Source organism: Haliotis rubra, unplaced genomic scaffold (genome assembly GCF_003918875.1).
Source record: "Haliotis rubra isolate DU_JTF1 unplaced genomic scaffold, ASM391887v1 Scf861, whole genome shotgun sequence".
NCBI lineage: Eukaryota > Metazoa > Mollusca > Gastropoda > Lepetellida > Haliotidae > Haliotis > Haliotis rubra.
The window spans coordinates 250,071-273,344 of record NW_025767592.1 but is presented as its reverse complement, the minus strand read 5'-3'; the positions used below and the strand labels follow the sequence as shown (position 1 = coordinate 273,344).

The window sequence follows — 23,274 nt, the reverse complement described above, 5'->3', positions numbered from 1 at the left end:
ATGTCAAACACAAGTCAAACCATTTCAAATATATAGACCATGATAAGCAAAGTTGGATTTCACAAAGAAAAAGCCAATCCATAATTTAGAACCTGGAGTGTTGTTATCCATTAAAGATTCCATCACATCAGAAAAACCGACATCAAAGCACCTTACAACAAGTACTAAAATACAAAACAAAATCTTTGGACAACTGAATCAATTTCTCTCCATCCTCTGTATAAGTGAGTAAGGTTTGTTTTATGCCGCTTTTAGCAATATTCCAGCCATGTACTTGGGTCACCCCATGTCATTTTCATTCGTGAAGAAATCATAGACTTTAATATACTTTCATTTTCTCTCACTTTGTCAATCAGCAGTAATCACACGTCTCTGACGTCACTAATGCACGTGCCTCTCACTTTTCATGCTGTTTCTTTAGTTGCCAATGCGCTCTTGTAACAAACTTGGAAAACGCACAAATTAATGATGACAGTTTCTTAAACAACTTTGGTTTGATTCTTTTATGTCTATTTGTGTTTGTGTTCATCGGTATCATGTTGTCTCAAACGGACTGTAATTGCAGGTTAACATAATCAGCTACAGAGGCTGTTAACCCAGACAAGTAGCACCCTCACAGTATGATAGACATGATAGACATGATAGGCATGATAGACATGATAGGCATGACCGAAAACACAAGACTCTGGAACTGCTGGAGAGATCAGTGTGTGGTTCCTGCAGTCTGAGACGATCGTGATCAATCATCATTAAAACGATATCCATTTTAGCGATGAAATGAACACCTGAGTGACAGCGATTAACGCTCTGGCAATCAATGATCTCAAAGGAACTCTTGGGTCTGGAAGTATCATTGCTTGAAATGAGAAAACCTTTCTTGGAAATATGTATGTTTGGACATGTGCCATTTTTCGGACTTTGTGTTTAGTATGTCTACCATGGATCTGTGAGTGAGTGAGTGAGTGAGTGAGTGAGTGAGTGAGTGAGTGAGTGAGTGAGTGAGTGAGTGAGTGAGTGAGTGAGTGAGTGAGTGAGTGAGTGAGTGAGTGAGTGAGTGAGTGAGTGAGTGAGTGAGTGAGTGAGTGAGTGAGTGAGTGAGTGAGTGAGTGAGTGAGTGAGTGAGTGAGTGAGTGAGTGAATGAGTGAGATTCATATGGTGATCGGCCATTGAACCAACATGTGACAATTGATGGCTAGCACTCTCTTTGCATGTAATAGTAAGTAAATATGTACATGAATATCTTTATGTTCAGATCAATATTTATAGCAGGCTATTGATTATTAATTTTGTACATGTTTTGTTTTCCATATAATTAATTTCTAGTGTTTTTGTTTTGTTTTTTGTTTAATGCCGCACTAAGCAATATTCCAGCTATATGGCAGCTGTCTGAAAATGATCGAGTCTCCACCAGACAATCCAGTGATCAACAGTATGAGCATTGATGTATAGAATTGGGATTCGATGACATGTGTCAACCAAGTCAGTGAGAGTGACCACCCGATCCTTTACTGTCCTGATATGTTGATGACGGAGAGTTGATGAAGGGGCAGTTGTGCCTGGCACTGTGTCAGTTCTTCCTCGATCACATTCAAAAACCCATGTCATCGGTTCCCAAATGTGCAGATCGATGCTCATGCTGTTGATCAGTGGATTGCCCGGTCCAGACTCGATTATTTATAGACCACTGCCATATAGCTGGAATATTGCTGTGTGCGGCGTTAAACAACCTCAGGCAAGTCTGAGGCTTTTTTCAAAATATACCTGTACTCATCTGGCACTAAATGAGTACCAATTAGGATGGGATGGTGATATGATGGCTAACCTTTTAAAGCCTAGTGTGAGTGAGTGAGTGAGTTGGGTTTTATGCAGCTTTTAATCATGAAGATCCGGGTTAGAATTGGTCTTCACCAACAAAATGCTACCTTGGTTGACAAATGAGAAATCAAGGAGAGTTTGGGAGTATTCCCTAGAAAGGCGAGATACAGTGGGCCCCCGTGAAGATCAGAATCAAATTAGGTGTTCATGATCTGTGCATAAAAGAGGCTACTAAGTGGATCAGATGGTCAAGCTTCCTGACTCCGTTGTCATGAAACCCGTGAAGCTCCAGGTTAGAATGAACCTTCAGTAGCCCATTGCTTGTCGTAGGAGGCGACTAACAGATTTGGGTGTTCAGGCTTGCTGACTTTGTCTGGTCCAGACTCGATTATTTACAGACTGCCGCCATAAAGCTGAGTGTGGCTTTAAACAACAACCACTGACTTACTGACTGACTGAGTTTGTTTTTACGCCGCTTTTAGCGGGACACCAGAAATGGGCTTCACACATTGTACCCATGTGGGGATTCGAACCGGGGTCTTCGGCGTGACAAGCCAACGCTTTAACCACTAGGCTACCCCACCGCCCCTTAAACAACAACCAACCTATAATAGTACTGATATAGCACAATAATGGTTTAATACATCAATAGTTTGAGACGACACTTTGGCTTACTTTACGACCAAGAAATCGGAAATTAGAAAGTGTTCACTTGCAGTGTTCTCCAGGAACCGTTTCATCTGTTCTTGATGTCCTCCACTCAAGTCTGGTAAATGAATTGCCTGAACATACTCAATTATTTACAATAACCTGTCAATACAAAGGATGCGCTAAAATTAGCAGTACTGGTGAATAAAACATACAGGTGCCTTGACACAGAAACCTAGGAGAGTGCTGTCACCTCAGTTTGTGCTGAGTCAGCACTTTCAAATTATAGCATGAAATATCAGTCAGCTATAATTACTTGGTTTATTTTGGTTTTGTTTGCTGTTTAATGCCACACTCAGCAATATTCCAGCTATATGGCAGCAGTCTGTATATAATCGAGTCCGGACCAGATAATCCAGTGATCAACAGCATGAGCATCAACCTACACTATTGGGAGGCTGACCACCCCATCCGTTTGTTGCTTCTTATAAGCATGGGTTGCTGAATACCAATTCTAACCTGGATTTGGAAATAAAACGATTGGGCAGAGCTATGCAAATTAACTGATAACCTAATCAACTAAAATTTTGAACTTACCTTTTGGCCTAAAACAAGGAACTAAACGTGACACCTATTATAAGTGAGAAAACTATGGAAGAACTAAACGTGATTCTCTTAAGTGATTCTAAATGAACTTTGAAATGAAATGACCCACTAAATACCGCTAATTGCCTAACCTTTAAACATACTAATGTAAGTTCAACAATCTAACGCCACAATAGCCAATTGAACCTACACATCTAACAACAGAGTCATTCGTAGTCTAAATGCCTAAACACGAACTGGAACGAATAGCACCGAATGGCAGAAAGAGCGAATGCCCGGTGTATCGCTGACCACCGTCTTATATATGCCAAACCTATTCGTTTTTCCCGTGCAACATCTCCAGGTGTGTTTGGGTGATACGTCTAGTATGCACTGAGTGCGTTTGAGCGAGCAGTTTTAGTGATATACCAAAAATGCCTTCAGAACAAGGGCATTGTATTCGTTTTACAAAATATTCCAGCATTATCACGGTGAAGGGACTCCAGAAATGGGCTTCACACATTGTACTATAATGTAGGAATCAAACCCGGGTCTTCGGCGTGACGAACAAATGCTTCAACCATAGAGCTAACCCAATGCCCCTTATGACATTTTGACATATTTTAACATATTCCAACTTGAAAGCTTCGATTAATTTTTTTCTCAGACATTGAAATATAAGTTTTATGTTCCCAGACAATCATTCCACTGAACCTGATATCCCAAAGAGTCGTGCAGGATGGTAAATCGATTAATCATTTTGCCTGTCTCATGTTTCAAAGTGAAGAACTTTAGTCAAGCTGTTTGTCTCTTTCATCTTACTGCTGCATCAAACTGTATTATGTTGACATTCAACTGAGAAATGTTAATAGCTTGTGTTCTCATAAGCTAAAATGAACTTTTATTTATTGGTTTATTATGCTGAAGCGAAGGTGGAAGTATTTGGTTCTAAACCTTTTTTGCTAGTTGTAACATTTGTTCCAAACATTGATTTTTTGTAGTAAAGACGACTCACTTAGACCCCTAAATTATACAGTGAAACCCCTGCACCTCAGATATCCAGAAACCTCTCCTACAGGATGATATTAATATGTACCCATGCGGGGAATCAAACCTGGGTGTTCAGCATGATGAGCAAACGCTTTAACCACTAGGCTATCCCACCGCCCCTCACAGATGCCCCTCACTGGATGTGTCATGCAGGGAACTCTCCGAGAAAGGCACTCCCTCCAAGAAAGGCATTCTTCCAAGAAAGTCACTCCTCCGAGTACGCTCCCATACATACCGGGTATTCCAGAGACACATCATACAGTGACCTTCACCTTACTTCCTGACAACACGGGCGTGTTTTAACAGTCACTGTCTGACTACTTACACAACTATTGTCTGAACATTCCCTGGTTCTTACGACAAGCTAAGCAGATGACACATACTACACAGGCACAGATGAATATCAGTAGATGTTACAAAAGCTTTTCACAAAGAGTGAGTGAGTGAGTTTGGTTTTACGACGCTTTTAGCAATATGCCAGCAATATCACGGCGGGGGACACCAGAAATGAGCTTCACACATTGTACCCATGTGGGGAATTGAACCCAGGACTTCGGCGTAGGGCGAACGCTTTAACCATCAGGCTACCCCACCGCCCCTTTTCACAAAGAGCATGTCTACCCTGTTTTATTAGTGAGAGAGTGGTTTATTCAGTTTGTTTGTTGTTTAATGCCGCATTCAGCAATATTCCAGCTATATGGTGGTGGTCTGTAAATAATCAAGTGAGTGAGTGAGTGAGTTTAATCTTATGACTCCACAGGGGACAGATTCCAAGTAAATTAATTAACAGACAAGCTGAAATTTACCATCCCTCGTTGCCGACATTGCTAGTTTTCAAAACTTGATATTAAAATGCACTATTGCTGCACAGTGTTGCAATATAGCAAGGCACTGCACCACCTCCCCTGGGTAATATGGCTGATTACTTACACTGAGACTGAGACAGCCACAGATGCAGCGTAGCCTCATTGCTGACAAATGCAGGGTGCACATGATTATTTATGGGCAAGGCAGCTGTGTAGTGTACATCTGATATATAACTGGGAACATTCTTCATTTCTTAACATTCATAATACTGCCTTTTCTCAATTACATATTGTGTGAGTGAGTGAGTATTGTTTTACGCCGCTTTAAGCAATATTCCAGCAATATCACGGTGGGGGACACCTGCAATGGGCTTCCCCCATTGTACCCATGTGGGGAATTGAACCCAGGTCTCAAACGCTGTAACCACTGAAATGGTACAGTGAACCCTGGCAAGATACAAAAAAAACAATGGCACCTGATCGTGACACCTTCTCACTGGAACATTTTACAAATCATTTGCACAACAACAAGTTACCATTTAACTCTTTCATACAAAATGTCCATTTATGTTCAGTTTCTGACACAGGACCCTCTTAAACAATGCAGAGAAGTTGGTTGAGTTTCTGACAGACATTTATTCAGTTTGTACTAGACCATCAGTTGTGGCCCCAGGGAATCAATATTTCAGATGCAAGAAATAACGGTTTCCTATCAACATTTTTACAATCTAGACACCCAGTGGGATTTTCCTGTGCCGAACGCACAGATGAATACTTACATAACTGAAGATGTTCAGACAGTTTGATTTCTAAATCAGGAATTTCCAAACCATGGATATACCCACTATTCTGGCCTGGCAGTAGTGACCATTAATAAAATATATATTTAAGCTGAGCCTCAGTATATTATGAATCTTCAGAGCTTTTGGAATGACATTACGCATATAGCTGTCGTTTTCTATTTGCAAGGATGCAAATATTTGTTATAAACACTTATTCATCAACACTAATTGTTTCATTAAATAATTCATTCACTGGGTAGGAGGGGAGAAAGGAAGTACCACAGTATATTCATAAATGTCAAATTTTACCTATTTGTAGAATTTGCCTATTAATGTCCCCTTAAACTGAGAAAGAAATTTCCCTGTGAAGATCCGTGTTAGAATTTGTTTTCGTAACCCATGCTTGTCATAAGAGGCAACTAACGGGATTGGGAGGTCAGGCTCGCTGACTTGATTGACACATGAAATCGTATCCCAATTGCATAGATTGATGCTCATGATGTTGATCACTGGATTGTCTGTTCCAGACTCGATATTTACAGACCGCCGCCACATAGCTGGAATATTGCTGAGTGCGACATTAAACAACACAAACAAAACAAAAACATTAGAAATTAATTATCATATGGAAAACAAAACTCATAAAATATTGATAACCAATAGTCTGCTATAAATATTTATCCGAACATAAAGATATTCATGTACATATTTACTTACTCTACATGCAAACAGAATGCTAGCCATCAATTGTCACATCTCGGTTCAGTGACCGATCACCATATGAATACGTCCTAACACTGACGAGAGCACATGTGGACTAATCCATCAGCCACTGCCTGGAGCTACCCTAAGTTCCAAGTAGCCATTGTGTATTACATGTTCATTACATTCGATCCTCGCCCAGCTGATATCCCCCTTGGGCGGTGATAAAACCAATGGACAGATCAGTTGCTATGGCAACAGTATCTACCTGATAAACATGGATGAAAAGCTGAAATTTACGTGGAAGGGCTGGGAGTGCGACGGAATATATTATTGGTCAGCATTTCGGGACATAGACATTTGTCTAGCAGAAGCTAAACTGTTTTCTTTACCTACCTCCCATTTAACAGAACATTAATTCTGTTCAAGAAATTTTTAGATCTTTTCTAAAACCTGACATCAAAGTTTATTTTTCCAAATATTTTATTCCTAATTGTGAACAATCCATAACCCCCTTTAGTACACATGCACTAAAGCTTGAAAGCCAATCTGACAGGAAAACTTAATGACCTCTCTGCCAAATGAAAAGGATTTGTTTTTTACTTTCCAATTATATTTATCCTCATGTCCAGTCTAGATGACTGAGCAATGATCGAGTTGTGATGATGTTACTCAAACAAAAACGTCCGACTCGTAATATCCCATACATAAACCTAGGGCAATAAGTACTTACATTCCCCTGATGATCTTTAAACAAAAGATAACAGCGAGTACACCATGGTGAAATCAATATATCAGTAAAGCCAATATTTCAAAGATCAATTACACTACACTGGACTTTTTCATCCCAGGAGGGGATGACTTGACGACCTAAACAAAAAACAACCTACACATATCTGGTTACTAAGCTAATGAAACTGCACCATGCTTTAAAACATACGCCACCTGTACGTAAGTTGACAGTATCACTCCGCTTACACAGCTCACAATTCATTACAAAACCTATTGAAGTATGGCACTTTGAACTTTACATATGTATTATACATTACATGTAAACTCAAAGCCCCCTGTGAATTGATTCAGACGTTCTATTTCTGTCTATCTTTAACATCAATATTCCAGTTTTGACAAGCAGACAGATATGATCCTTCAAAAATATCCTTGTAGTGATCAATATGTTTACTCTCATTATTATAAGGCAATCACTTTGACATTGTGAATCCGTACTGCACTTGCGATCAATGATTGTCTTGCTTGGTATGATGATCATTCGATATCCACTGAATATTTTCACAAAACTTATAGATAAAAAAATTGATGAATCAATCAATTTTGTACTGAAGATACAAATATATTGTCAAAGTATTGACAGAATATGAGTAAGAGTGAGTGAGTGAGTGCAGAGTTTGGTTTTAAGTCACTTTTGGCAATATTCCAGCAATATTCACGACTGGGGACACCAGAAATGGGCTTCACACATTGTACCCATGTGGGGAATCGAACCTGGGTCTTCGGCATGACGAGCAAACGCTTTAACCACTGGGCTACCCCACTGCATCAATATATGAGTAAGAACATTACCCTGGCAGTGAGAAAACAAGATTGATACATGGATTGAAAAAAATAACTCTTACATGTAATACGGCATAGACCAAATTAAAAATTTGACGAATAAATGAACTTGCGGAAGATACAAGTATGTTCTCAAAGAATTGACAGAACATGAGGAAGAACATTCCCCTGGCAGTGAGAAAACAAAATCGATATATGGATTGAAAAAATTGAAGTCTTACATGTCATATGGCGTAAAACGAACTTAATATTTCATAATCTTGGTTGAGGAGGAAGATGGTGGGAGCAGAATCAATAACTCACTTTCATAGCTGACAATGATGCTAAGGCCTCAGTAGATGGGGAGAGCTTAGAGCATGGGTGATGAGTGGCAACTACAGCACATCCCTTCCCAAAATATTTACTTGTCCAAAATATTAGTCATAATATAAACACCCTGACTCATTCAAGTCGTTCCTTACAAACTACTACCATTCCAGACAGCCATTGCCACGTACATATCTGACAAGCATGCAGAGAGGTCTGAATGGTTTCTGTTGTTTTAGTGAATGAGTGAGTTTGGTTTTACACCGCTTTTAGCAATATTCCAGCAACATCACGGCGGGGGACACCAGATATGGGCTTCACACGCTGTACCCATGTGGGGAATCGAACTCGGGTCTTTGGTGTGACAAGCCAACGCTTTAACCAATAGGCTACCCCACTGTCCTTTCATAACCTTTGTTTGCGTGTTGGAAAGAAGTGAAGACCTAGAAACTCTTAGGAGTCACCTATATCACTGATACCTATAACTTGTTGAGTCCGGACCAGACAAACCGGTGATTGATAGTATGAGCATTGTTCCTCCATGGCAGGTTGTTGTTCAGCACTGGAGACAGCACAGACAAAACGTTTCTTTCCTGGATTACCAAGATGACCAAACATGAACATTTCAAACTGGACACCATGACTTTCTGCTTAATATAAACTTTACACTCAAGTGATGCAAATTTGAGAACTTGAACTTTCCGTCCCCTGCCGTGACATTGCTGGATTATTGCTAAAACCCAACTCACTCACTTAACTTTCTAGAGTATTTTGTTACAAAATAATTTGATTTATTAGATTCCACAGAGGACAGATTCCAAGTAAATTAATTAACAGACAAGCTGAAATTTACCATCCCTCGTTGCCGACATTGCTAGTTTTTAAAACTTGATATTAACTTAATGCACTATTGCTGCACAGTGTTGCAATATAGCAAGGCACTGCACCACCTCCCCTGGGTAATGTGGCTGATTACTTACACTCTCAGCCACAGATGCAGCGTAGCCTCATTGCTGGCAATTGCAGGGTGCACATGATGATTTATGGGCAAGGCAGCTGTGTAGTGTACATCTGATATACAACTGGGAACATTCTTCATTTCTTAACATTCATAATACTTCCTTTTCTCAATTACATATTGTGTGAGTGAGTGAGTATTGATGGCTACCCTCCATAAGATGAGGTGAGGTGAAATTGGGTTTAACGTCGTGCTTGAGAATATTTCGCTCATATGACGATGTGCATGCGTGTGTATGTGTATGTGCGGCTGCTTGTACTAGCCCAGACTTAAGCTGGTTTTATAGTGCTAGCCCACTGAGATACCATGCTGCATTGAAGCTCGAATACCCCACTCAGACACATTATACTGACTTCAAGACGACCACTCCTTGTTGTACCCATTAATGCCGAGCGCCAGGCAGGGACCAACAAGTACCATATTTTAACGTCTTTTGGTATGACACGGTCGGGGATCGAACCCGCGACCTTCCGCTCACCGGGCGGACGCTCTAACCACTACACCACCTCCATAAGAACTACATGCCACCGCTTTTAGAAATTCTCCAGCAATATCACATCAGGGAACACCAGAAACATAACTGGGCTTCACACATTGTACCTATGTGGGGAATCGAACCTGGGTCTTCGGCGTGATGAGGGAACATTTTAACCACTAGGCTACCTCACCACCAAGTAATAATGAACCATCCAGTATGTGTAGAGAATACAAATAAGGAATACTGAGGGTAGTATATACTTTGAAAATACAGGCTATGCTGTCGAATGCTGTGTGTTAGTTGGGTTTAAAAACACTTTTAACAGTATTTCAGTCACGTCATGTCAGGTACGGGACTCACAAAGATCCGGGTTAGAATTGATCTTCAGTATCCCATGGTTGTCGTAAGAGGCGACTAATGGGATCGGGTGGTCAGGCTCACTGACTTGGTTGACACATGTCATCATATCCTAGTTGCGTAGATCGATGCTCATGCTGTTCATCACTGGATTCTCTGGTGAAGACTCGATTATTTACAAACCGCCACCATATAGCTGGAATATTGCTGAGTGAGGCCTAAAACTAAACTCACTCACTCAGTAACGGGATGAAACTTGTTTGTTGTTTAATGCCACACTCAGCAATATTTCAGCTCTATGATGTAAATCTGTAAATATTGGAATATGGGCCAGACAACCCAGAGATTGACATCATGAGCATCAGTTGTTGCAGCTGGGATATGATGTCATCAAATCAGCGAGCCTGACCTCCCGATCCTGTTAGTTGCCTCTTTGTAGTGACAAGCACAATGTTTCCTGAAGACTCATTCTAACCTGGACCTTCGCTATGAATTATTGACCCACAATCAGGGTATCAATTTTTTTTTAAAAAGCCACTTGCCACAGGGCTAGTGACTTTAAGAAAGTCACTTGTCCTGACTAATTTTCCACTTGCCCTGATTTTATGACATAATTATGATGATGTAATTATGAAAGAATAAATTAACATGGTATTTGATGTTAAAGTGCCGATAAACAGCAAAGAAAGATAACTCTACTTTATTGTCATTGCAAATTTTATTAGCTACATTTTGAGCAGATATGAAATTAAATCCTAGTTTATTTGAAGTTTGAAACCGTAAGTGGAAATTATCTAGTAGCCCACGGACAAGTAAGATACCATTATTTGATTGCCCGAAACGAAAACTAACTTGTCCCGGGCGTCGGGCAATGGGATTTTTGAACCCCTGACAATGGGTTTAATTGAAACATTACAATAGTTATGTTGAATGAGATTGAACATTAACCTTCCGAACAGCAAACCTATATTACAGTGTATTAAGTAACCATCCAGGTAACATACCTTGGTTAAAATTTGTTAAGAAAGGCTATTGCTATTTTACATCAAATGTCTACTGACAAACTTTTTCATCAACTCCTAATTAATGCCCATATTAGTCCAACAAAATGAACATAATGGATGGCAAGGAAGGGTCTTATTTGTACAACTGGATGGTATGATCAACTTTTTAAATGATTTAGAAAAGATGCCACTGTGTATTATATATCCATGTGGTGCAGTACTGTAAGACTTCAGTAGAAAATATGGAAATATCACTGACTGAATTACTATCATACACTATTAGAACAACAGATCATTTCAGTAAAAATACACACACACCTCCAAACGCAACTGACACTGAAAATTCTACACTTAAGGTGATGATATTTGTCTAATATTCTTATCACTAATAAAATGGAAACATCATATATATTTGTCTAAAATCCTTCTAACTTATGAAATGGACCATCATAATATTTGCCTAAAACCCTTCTAACTTATGAAATGGAAACATCATGATATTTGCCTAAAACCCTTCTAACTTATGAAATGGAAACATCATAATATTTGCCTAAAACCCTTCTAACTTATGAAATGGAAACATCATAATATTTGCCTAAAACCCTTCTAACTTATGAAATGGAAACATCATAATATTTGTCTAAAATCCTAATAAATAATCAAATGGATACAATTATATTTGTCTAAAATCCTTGTAACTAATCAAATGGAACCATCATAATATTTGTCTAAATTCCTTATAACTAATTAAATGGATATATTACCTTGGATACCCATTGAATCAGAGTTAAATATGAAGAAAATAAACTGAATAAATATAGACCAACAAACCTCATGAGAACATTATATCCAGTCTCCCTCACAAGTGATCTGCTGTTACACAAACCAACCCTCCTTGCACCCACAGCTCCTCACACCATCAAGACTCCAAACATCACTGATCTATATATTCATCTTCCGAAGAAATGGTTGGGACTGCAAGGCATTGTGGGACAGGAGAAAATGGGAAGATTCAGTAAGCTGATTAGTACCACATGTCGACATAGACTGGAAATGAGGCTTACAGCTACGCAACACAATAACTGCACGATATAGAAGTCGTTTACGTGCAGTGTGTACAAGCAATGTTCTGGGAATATCTCACGAGCAATTGCCCTAACAAGCTACACCAATATTGATGTCTTTCCTGAGTTCTCAATGAAGCACAATTACTTGGTTTCCAAACCTTAGTATGGTACTGTTTAATGGACGTGTAATAAAGCATTGATCAATGATTATGTCTGAGTGGGAGTACTAACATTAGTGCACGAGTGCTTGCACTATGACTTTTCTAGAGGCAGAAATGGCATTTGGACAAAAGGAAACATGAAAATATCGACTTCTGATGACATTTTAGATACTACAGGGTTTCTGATCGATCTGTTTGTTGGACACTGACTTGTCTAAAATGTCCTCTGATATAACTCAAATTTGCTAATGCCAAGATGAGTGTCCTATTGAAAGTTGCGAAATGATGAAAATGTACTGAAGCGTTTGTCACAACACTGATCACTGAGTTTAGTTTTATGCAGCTTTTAGCAATATTCCAATATCACGGTGGAGGACACCAGAATTGGGCGGGGGAATCGATCTCGGGTTTTGGGAAGACGAGCAAACACTATAACCACTAGGCTACCCCACTGCCCCTTTTGTCTCAAACAATTACTGTTATTTATCATTACCAAATGTGAACCCACACTCTTAACAACATCATAACTATACAATAGCAGAGACCCGTGAAGCCAGTTAATTGGTGACTTGGTTCAATGCATGTCATAAGCCCTCACATGATCAAATCACTGGATAATATGGTTCAGACGTGATTATGTACAGGATGCAGGCTGTTAGAAAATAGTGGAGTGTTGAATAAGAACTGTTTAGTTATGGTTTGTTGATATAATTCAGTGATAATGTATAGTATTGCATTATAGTTTTCAACTCTCAATTAAAAACATAAACACATAAGATGCATGTCTTAATGCAAGACATCATCAGAGGAATGAATCAAAGAAACTGTCTGGTGAAATACCAACCCTGATGTTTCAGTATGAAAATCCTTGTAGTGCTTTAATCATTATACAATACCAACTTATCAATTCTTATTATAATGCCAAATACATTATTATACAAACTCATTATAAAATGACCAACATATTTTAATGCCAATTGCATCAAGATACCCTAATCATTATAGTACACCAACCCATCTACCCATTATGATACAAGATTCATCATCATTCAAAGTTATTTAAATAAATGAATGTAGTATAAATTCTTTGATGACAACATATTTGTAAATTCAGGTAAAGATACTTATTCAATATAGAAAATCAAATATAATACCTACAGACATAACAAAAATGGACAGAGGCAACCATGAGTCATAGAATTGATTTGATGTTGTCTCTATGATCAGGATCACCATTATTTGAAATATCTCCTCAATTTCAATGAAACATTGATTGTCAAAGCTCAGGTAGAACCTTGTCATGGCTATCTGTTGATTTCAGATGACAGCAAGTAGGAATGGCATCCACCATCTCTTGGTTATGTGACTGGATATTTATCAAATATCTAAAAACAGATTTTTCTCTATATAGTAATACTCGGTTATGAAAAGGCGACACTATAGGACTTATTATTTGTCACTCATATTGGCCCAATGCAACATTATAGGTCCATTGTCAGACACATAGATTCTTGGTCAGTCATAATGGCCCATTGAGGCAACAATATAGATCCTTGGTCAGTCATAATGGCCCTGAAGGCAACATATAGGTCCTAGATCAGTCATATAAGCCTAAGGCAACATTGTAGGTCCTTGATCAGTCATACTGTCTCATGGCAACATTATAGGTCCTGGGTCAATTATAATGTCCCAAAGCGACATTATAGGTCTAAGGCAAAAACTTGCAGGTCCTTGATCGGTCATATTGTCTCATGGCAACATTATTGGTAATTGTTCAGTCATGGCCCAAAGCAACATCGTAGGTCATTCATCAGTCATATAAGCCTAAGGCAACATTATTGGCAGTGGCTCAGTCACATTGACACAGGGCAATATCATGAATCCTTGGACTGCCATATTGTTGTTCCAATTAAGATCACATTTGATAAAAAGACAGGATCTACACTCCAATACAGGATGATGACTGGTGTTTTTCAGGTTATTGCGATTGCTGTGTCAAGAATACAATCACACTGCATTGAATACAGACTGCTCGTCTGTCTCACAGTCCCCGAACCACATTAATTTCCCTACTGCCAAGCCCTCTCTGCAGTGCTTAAAAGCCCTAAATAAAGCAAGTCTAGATTTCCTCAGGTTCTAAATTGTTGGTCTCCCTGGGGCTCCTTTTCAATTAAATTGGGCTTGTTTGTTACTTTCAGAATTAAATATATTCAGAGACTAAGCATTAGTCTGACAAGCTGCAAGCAGAGATGTTTCAAGCTATCCACATTCAAATTATCCATCACTTTGTTAACTCACATCAAACCGTCTATATATGCTTAAGATCAGGATACAAATTACACAAATTGCAGAAATAGCAATCTAAACATCAAGGGGAAACAAATGTGGATGTCACCTTCTGCAATCGTGGTAATCTGACGAAGGAGTAATAATATACATTGTGTTCCACATATTTCCACATTTCCGTCCTTTATGTCCATAACTTCTTAATGCCATTCAACAACTTAATCTAAACATCCTTGCCAATAAACTTGGGACAAATAGACGCAAAATAAGTCCTAGTAGCCTCAACCTGATAACAATATTTTCAACAAATAAGGCATAAACAGACTTTACTGTTCAATTTGCAGAAATAACAATCTAATTCCTCTGCCATCCATTGCAATCAACTTGGACAAAACTAGATAAACTGAAATAAAACAGCATCAACCTGATGGAAAATATTATTTTAAAAAGTATCACACAAATTCGACTTTGCTGTTCTTGTCTGTGAAATTTGAAGCATAAAAGATGAATTATTTTAATCATGGAACATCCACGTTACGACTTCAATACACGTTACTCACGTCAACCCCTATATGCAAGGTGATACACTTCAGTACAAAACACAGGGTCACTCAGAGACAACTCACCTTGGACTCTCTGAGCAACAAATGCACGTCCCACTTCTCCCGATCATATCTGCACTCTGTGCATGTTAACGATGTTACATCTCCAATCTTCTTGTAGCATGATTTTCCCAGATCAATATGCGAAGAGCTTGCTGATTGCAGCTTAGTGTGAGTGACAGGGACTGGCACCAGGGCGAAACTGACATGTTAATACTTTATTGGGGCATGGATCATTGCATCTGTTGAATGATGATGATGATGATGATGATGATGATGATGATGATGATGATGATGATGATGATGATGATGATGATGATGATGATGATGATGATGACAATAACAATAATGATGACGATACTTAGGATATCATTGCAATGATGATGTTGATGAGGATGATGTTGATGATGGTGATGACGACGATGCTACTGATGATGATGACTGTTGTTTCCTTCGTCATCACTGTCATTACTTAGCTATCATAATGCTTATGCTGGTCATCATATCCAGCGCCTAGATTTTGAAGCTCTCTTAGCGCTAAGATAGTCGAAGGTTAATGTTAATGTATGGCACTTACGACTATTTTAGCGCTAAGAGAGCTTCGAAAATCTAGGCCCTGGTTGTATTATCATCTTTTTTGTCACCTGCATCTGGTCACCATTATTGCATCAAAACTGAGTCATCATTCATTACCTCTGCATCACCTCTATATCACCATCACATCCTCACTGACAAGTAACCATGAAGGTCTGGGTTAGAATATTGATCTTCAGTAACCCATGCTTGTCGTAAGAGGCAATTTCTGATATCATCATATTAAGTCTCGCTATGGATCAGTGGCATTCTTGTAAAACCCATACAGCATGGCTGAATTTAAAATATTGAGTTATGTATAATTTGATATCAAGTGGGGGCGGTGGGGTAGCCTAGTGGTTAAAGCGTTGGCTTGTCACGCCGAAGACCCGGGTTCGAATCCCCACATGGATACAATGTGTGAAGCCCATTTCTGGTGTCCGGGCCTCCATGATGTTGCTGGAATATTGCTAAAAGTGGCGTAAAACCATACTCAGTCAGTGATATCAAGTGAATACCACTCAAATATGTCGCTTTGTAGTAGGCATACACGTGAAGATCCGGGTTAGAATTGGTCTTCAGTAACCCAGGCGATTTACGGGATCGGGTGGTCAGGCTTCTTGACCTGGTTGACACATGTCATCGGTTCCCAATTGCGCAGATCGATGCTCATGCTGTTAATCGCTGGATTGTCTGGTCCAGACTCGATTATTTACAGACCGCCGCCATATAGCTGGAATAATGGCAGAGTGCGGCGTAAAACTAAACTCACTCACTCACTCACTGACAAGTCACCATATGTCACAATCACTCATCACCATTCTGCAAAAATCACATCCTCACTGACAAATTGCCACCATCATGGTAACAAACTGTAGAAGGTACTATACTGTGAGACACACTAACTTCTTTCATATTATTCAGGTTACTCTTTCATGGCTGAGTGAGTGAGTGAGTGAGTGTGGTTTGCGCCGCTTTTAGCAATATTCCGCAATATCACGACGGGGAACACCAGAAATGGGCTTCACACATTGTCATGGCTGAGAGTATTGCAACCCAAAAATTGTTCCTTAAATTGTTTTGAGTAGTACGTTCATGTGTACGTGACGACAAGCGACCAACACCTGCCATAACCTTCAAGTCCTGTCTACGTACACTTTACTGAACTTCTCCTTGCGTAATATCAGCGACAATAAATAGCATCTGAATCAATAGAGTCCTATTTGATCACCACAACTGAAGGAGCATATTCAGTTTCTGTGTTGTGTCCTTGGAACCTATCAAGGAGGCAGGACATAATACACTATTGATAAACGAAGACGAGATAGGAAGATCATGCGGCTCATTAAATTGGCGCGCCCATCACTGTTATTCAGCACACTGTTTGGGCTTATCTACTCTATCAATTTCAAAGGTAACCTGAGATTGGTTAACTTGAGATTGCAGGAATTATGGGAAGGGAATTAGGAGTTTGAGAAGGTTTACAGAAATGTAGCCCCTGGTCCAAGAGAATAAATTAATACAAGAGTCCAACTCAACTCTAGAATGATCAGGCATGTCTTGATTGAATGTTGGTTGATGTTGAACACCAAAGAAACAAGAGCCACACTTAGCAATAATCCAGCTATATTGCGGCGGTCGGAAAATAATCGAGTCTGGACCAGACGGTCCAGTGATCAACAGCATGAGCATCGATCTGCTCAATAGGGATACGATGACATGTGGTCAATCAAGTCAGCGAGCCTGACCACCCCATCCCATTAGTCACCTCTTACAACAAGCAAGGGTTACTAAAGACAAGTTCTAACCCGGATCTTCACGGGTAAATGACTACACGAACAGGAAGTCAGCTAAAACAGGGGTGGAATTACCTTAAAATTGTTCGTGAACTCCGGTACAGTGGCACATGTAAAATCACTTGCCCTAATAATTTTTCCACTATACCGCCGATTTTCTTGCTGATTTTTTAAATAAACAACATAATTAACATTGGAAAGTCAACTGGACACCGGTACAGTGTGATATACAAATTTGCTTGCCCGACAGAAAAAAACACTGGACTGGGGCGTCGGGCAATGGAGTATTTCCACCCCTGTAAAATAATCTTATCAGACCCAGAAATGTTTTGTTATCATGATTTTTCAAATCATCAAACGCTGAAGCATATATTGTATAGGATTGTATATTGAGCAGCAGGTGCAACCTGTTTGTCTTGTGCAACAAGGTTATTACCTAAGGTTGCACCAGGTGCAAGTAGGTTTTATGTCCTTAAATCGAGCCCTGGGTTATAGACTTGAATATTATCCTGTTTGGTACATCAATATCAGAAAATGTTTTGTCTTTTTTTCATCTGAACACACATAGTCTTTTGTGCACTTATCAATGACATTGAGATCAGTAAAAAAGTGTTGCAGCCAAGGAACTATCATAACTTGGTTCACAGAGATTTCTTTTCTACATTTCAAAGGGTAATCTAAAGTGTAGTGTTATATCAAACAATGACATGAAAGAAACATATTCTGTTTGAAGTTTAAGTGAAATTTGTTACTTTCTTTAATTAATGTATGATTTCACAGAAACTTTGTAACATAAAAAAAAACGAACCAGGATTACAATGTGTAAAAATATATATATATTTTTTGGTGAGACTTTCTCCCAGATGTGTTGAATAATATACAATAAAATTGGATTACAATATGCAATTTTTTAACATATTTTTGTGACATTTTCACCAGATCTGTTGAATAATTAACAATAGAAATGGATTACAATATGCAATTATTTTTTATATGTTTGTGACACTTTCTCCGAATCTGTTGAATAATCAATATAAAAATCACCTGAATATATTCAAGTACTTCAGCAGTCTTAATTACTCTAAACCCGTAATCTGATAATGGCGTCAGCTCATGTTAGATCAACCATGCAGGAAGCTAATACTACATATATGGCTTGTATACTCAGTGACATCGCCGGTAATATCCTGTGATTATTGAGCCGGAACAGTCGCTTAACAACTTTCATGTTAAAAGCCGCATGGATCAATTACCTTTAATTATTGAGCATCTCATCAAAGGTAATTGCTATACCTATATTTTCTGGCTGTTTCAATATTAATGGCCGTCATCACCACAGATGCCTTAATGTCCTGAAGGTTCTCTTGGGGATTTCTAGGGCTCAGTGGATCCTTGGCACCAACTTGTCTCACCATTGGGATTCTGGGGCAGAAGAAGTTGTTCATGCTTGTTTCAACTACAGTCAAATCCCGATGAGTCGAATCGCTGGGGACCAAGTAATAAATTCGACTTATCGATGTATTCGAGACATAGGTACTATATATGAGGGTAGAAACAAAGATGATCCAGTCCTAATTCCTCCGCCTAAGCATTTGTATATCTAATGATTTCCCTATCACTAATAGGGGCACCTTATCAGTTCCAGTCTGATTAGCACAGACAGTGATTTCCGTAAAATCACTAATCCGACTTTTGAACTCACCTGTCAATGGCGGAAAGGTGTGAGCCGCACTGGTTTGTTAATTGGATCAGTTTGCTACACCAATCAACTTCTCATTGACTGACTCCGGCTTATGTATACAAGATTGCTGTTGTTTGAATCTCATGGGACCAAATTTCCTTCTCGAGTCATCGTGTGTATTTATGAGATAAATTTGTGTAACCGGAAATCAAATGATGACAACTATTACAGGGAATGGTCGGGACCGACAGGTACTTCGAGTTATGCATAATATTCGAGACACCGGCATTCGACTCATCGGGTGTTGACTGTACTTGATAACGGTGTTAGCATCAACACCAAAACTTTGCATCCATTGCAATAAAGGAGTCACAGTCTATCCATAAAAAATGGTCCTGTTCATCATACCAGCTTCTGCATGCCACTCAAAGAAGTCTCTTAATGCTTGTTTCACTGTGGAGATTTGGTGGTGGAATTGGTCTCTTAATGCTTGTTTCACTGTGGAGATTTGGTGGTGGAATTGGTCTCTTAATGCTTGTTTCACTGTGGAGATTTGGTGGTGGAATTGGTCTCTTAATGCTTGTTTCACTGTGGAGATTTGGTGGTGGAATTGGTCTCTTAATGCTTGTTTCACTGTGGAGATTTGGTGGTGGAATTGGTCTCTTAATGCTTGTTTCACCATTTGGTGGTGGGATGCTTATTTCATGGGATTCTGGTGTAGAATAGGTTCCTTATCTTCCCATGCTAATACCCCCCTTGTGTATCTAACCAGGACAGAATAGGTAAATTGACACCTCATGCTTATCTTCAATTGCAGGATACCATGACAGCAGAGTTTGACATTCATACTATCAACCACTGGTTTGACACACACATCCACACATGCTCACACACACTCTCTTCTCTTTCTCTCTCTCCTCTCTTTCTTTCTCTCTATCCTCTTTCTTTCTCTCCTTTTCTCTCTCCTCTCTATTCTTCTCTCTTACCGCTCTTTTTTCTCTCTCTCCATCTCTCTCTTACCTCTCATCTCTCTTACCTCTCTCCTTTTCTCTCTCCTCTCTCTATCCTTCTCTCTCACCTCTTTCTTTCTCTCTCTCTCCTCTCTTTCTCTTCTTTCTATCTCTCCTCTCCATCTCTCTCTCTCCTCTTTCTTTCTCTCTTTATCTTTCCTTTTCTCTCTCCCCTCTCTATCCTTCTCTCTCACCTCTTTCTTTCTCTCTCTCTCTCTCCTCTCTTTCTTTCTCTCTTTTCCTCTCTCCATCTCTCACTCTCCACACGTGAAACACTCAAGACAAGCTTGTGTATTGGAGTGCTCTACAATATTGATAACATTTTGTTATAGAGTAAATGCATAAAGAAAATCCATGATAGAATGAATTGGTGACTAGGCCAAGTGTAAATATGGCTATATACCTGGGCTTCTGCTTAGCTAGAGTGAAGAGACTTTGGTGCATTTAGAGACAACAATGATGCAATGTTAGAGAAGAAAGAGATCACTCAGAACATGAATCTAAACTCAGGATTTCTGGCCTCCCTCTAATTTCTTTAAACAAACACACATCCAACCCATTTAGAACCTATGAGTCTATTTTTTGCTCTTTCAAAGCACATCAGTATAAGCACAATCAACATTACATAAGAACTTAAAAATAAAAGCGCCAACTCCACCCAAAGCTAATCAGCCGCAATCATCAGTAGATGTCATGCCCCGACGTTATTATATACACACAGTCCTACCAAGAAAAGCTCGCTTTGATCAATTTTCTATTTCTATAAGAGAGTGTGCAATGTGAGTACCCAGGGAGAACATGGGCCTATCTATAGACTAGTGGCCTATTGTTCTACCTGTGCATGAAGGTGAACACCCACACAATTTGGAATGCTTGCATGTGTGTGGTCGATGATTCCTGGCTTTCAAGTGTGAGGAATCGAACAGGAATTTCGAGGTTCTCTGTGACAGACAGAACAGGAACCAACATGAGAGATTTCTTTTTCGTAACTTGGTAAAAGGTTTTACTCACCTACATTTCACAAATTTGAAATGAAATACTTTTGAATCCCCAATGAGATAATAAATGACATATGTTATTAAAAAATGTGTGGTGGAATCCTTCGTGAGGACTGCTTTTTGTTTAGCATTGGTCTCAGCAACATTCAAGCTGCTTGACAACTGTCTGTAGAGAATATATAATTCTGGACCGTAACAATCCAGTGATCAATATAGTGAGCAACATCTACACTGCCAGGGTACAAGGGAATATTACTTTTCCACCAAATACATGTTTCTACTCGGTGACAACTTAATAAGATCTTCATAATCAATTTTATTACTTGCAGTAGTGAGTGAGTGAGGTGAGGTGAGGTGAGGTGAAATTGGGTTTAACGTCGTGCTTGAGAATATTTCGCTCATATGACAACATGCATGCATGTGTATGTGTATGTGCGGCTGCTTGTACTAGCTCAGACTTAAGCTGGCTTTATAGTGCTAGCCCACTGAGATACTGAGATACATTATACTGACTCCGAGCCGACCAGTCCTTGTTGTACCCATTAATGCCAAGCGCCAGGCAGGGACCAACAAGTACCATATTTTAACGTCTTTTGGTATGACGCGGTCGGGGATCGAACCCGCGACCTTCCGCTTTCCGGGCGGATGCTCTAACCACTACACCACCGAGGCGGTCAGTGAGTGAGTGAGTGAGTTGGTGGGTGGGTGGGTGGGTGAGTGAGTAACACTCAACCTGAAGTGGCGCTACTCTCTGCGACATTTACCACTTTGGTAAAACCCACATATCGGGTATGGTACTAACAGACCTAGAACGACAATTAGGTTCACACAATATTAATATCAATGCAACTCTGTACATTGAACTGTGGCATCTAAGCTGACTGGGATACTTTATAATGACTGGTTGTGGTCTGTAAATGATCGAGTCTGGACAAGACAATCCAGTGATCAACAGCATGAGCATAGATCAACACAATTGGGAACCGATGACATGTGTCAACCAAGTCAGCGAGCCTGGCCACCCGATCCTGTTAGTCGCCTCTTACGACAAGCATGGGTTACTGAAGATCAATTCTAACCAGGATCTTCATGGGTCGGATGCCTCACAGAATATTCCATTTGACATAATACACACTGAACATTACTTCAGACTATAGTCTGCTTGCAGTGAAAACGTACTGATGAATTTCACTTTAAACCAAAAAGTAAATCAAATAAAGTGAAATTAAGATTGTGAATCCTCATAATTTGACCTTGCCATTTGAACATTTAAATCTCAGAATTTTATTCAGCTTAGGATAAAAGTTGTTTAACAAATGATCATAGTTTCAAGTCGCTACTATTGGTTTATATTACAAAGGGGTAAGAGCGATAATTGGAACAGTAAAACAAATGCACATGCAGTTCGTGATGAGCGTTAACTTAGACCAACCCTACATGTTCTCGGTGTTTCATTTAATGTGCATACCCCCTTGTAATACAAACCAATAAGAGCGATTTGAAACTATGATCGTTTGTTAAACAACTTTTATCCAAAATTATATAAAATTCTGAGATTTAAATATTCATTTGGCAAGGTCCAATTATGAGGATTCGCAATCTTAATTTCACTTTATTTGATTTACTTTTTTGTTTAAAGTGAAATTCATTGGTACGTTATCACTGCAAACAGACTATATATCTCAGTTTCAGATGCAAACTTTCTTCCCTTTATCATCATTTGTCCTCATTTATAACAGGAAAACATTTTTATATCAACTGACTCCAAAGATTCTTGAAACAAATAAAGGATATTCTACATGAATGTTACAAGAGAAATACGTAAGCCAGACAATTTTTATACTCTTTCTTCCCAAAAAAATCAGACTTGTGAAGGATAATGAGGAAACCACCATAAATGATGAAATGATGAAAAGTACCCAAATCGATATGTAACCATTATTCCCACTGGAATCCTATTAGGAATTCAAATCTCA

At 39.2% G+C, this 23,274-nt stretch overlaps 2 protein-coding genes across 6 annotated transcripts in view; both read right to left on the bottom strand.

Annotated features, from left to right (window-relative positions):
* The window catches only part of LOC124262957 (dipeptidyl peptidase 2-like), a 133,697-nt gene that overhangs the window by 55,223 nt on the left and 55,200 nt on the right, over positions 1–23,274 (bottom strand). The window lies entirely within an intron of this gene.
* Positions 1–23,274, bottom strand: part of LOC124262958 (5-hydroxytryptamine receptor 1-like) — a 56,919-nt gene that overhangs the window by 7,542 nt on the left and 26,103 nt on the right. The window contains exon 1 of one of the 3 annotated variants that reach the window (XM_046697573.1): positions 15,265–15,365. The exons of 1 other annotated variant lie outside the window; for it this stretch is intronic. The gene's annotated coding sequence lies outside the window, so the exon portion shown is untranslated. Of the gene's footprint in view, positions 1–11,955; positions 12,120–15,264; positions 15,366–23,274 lie in introns of those variants that run through there. One more of the 3 variants, XM_046697572.1, reaches the window with a different exon arrangement.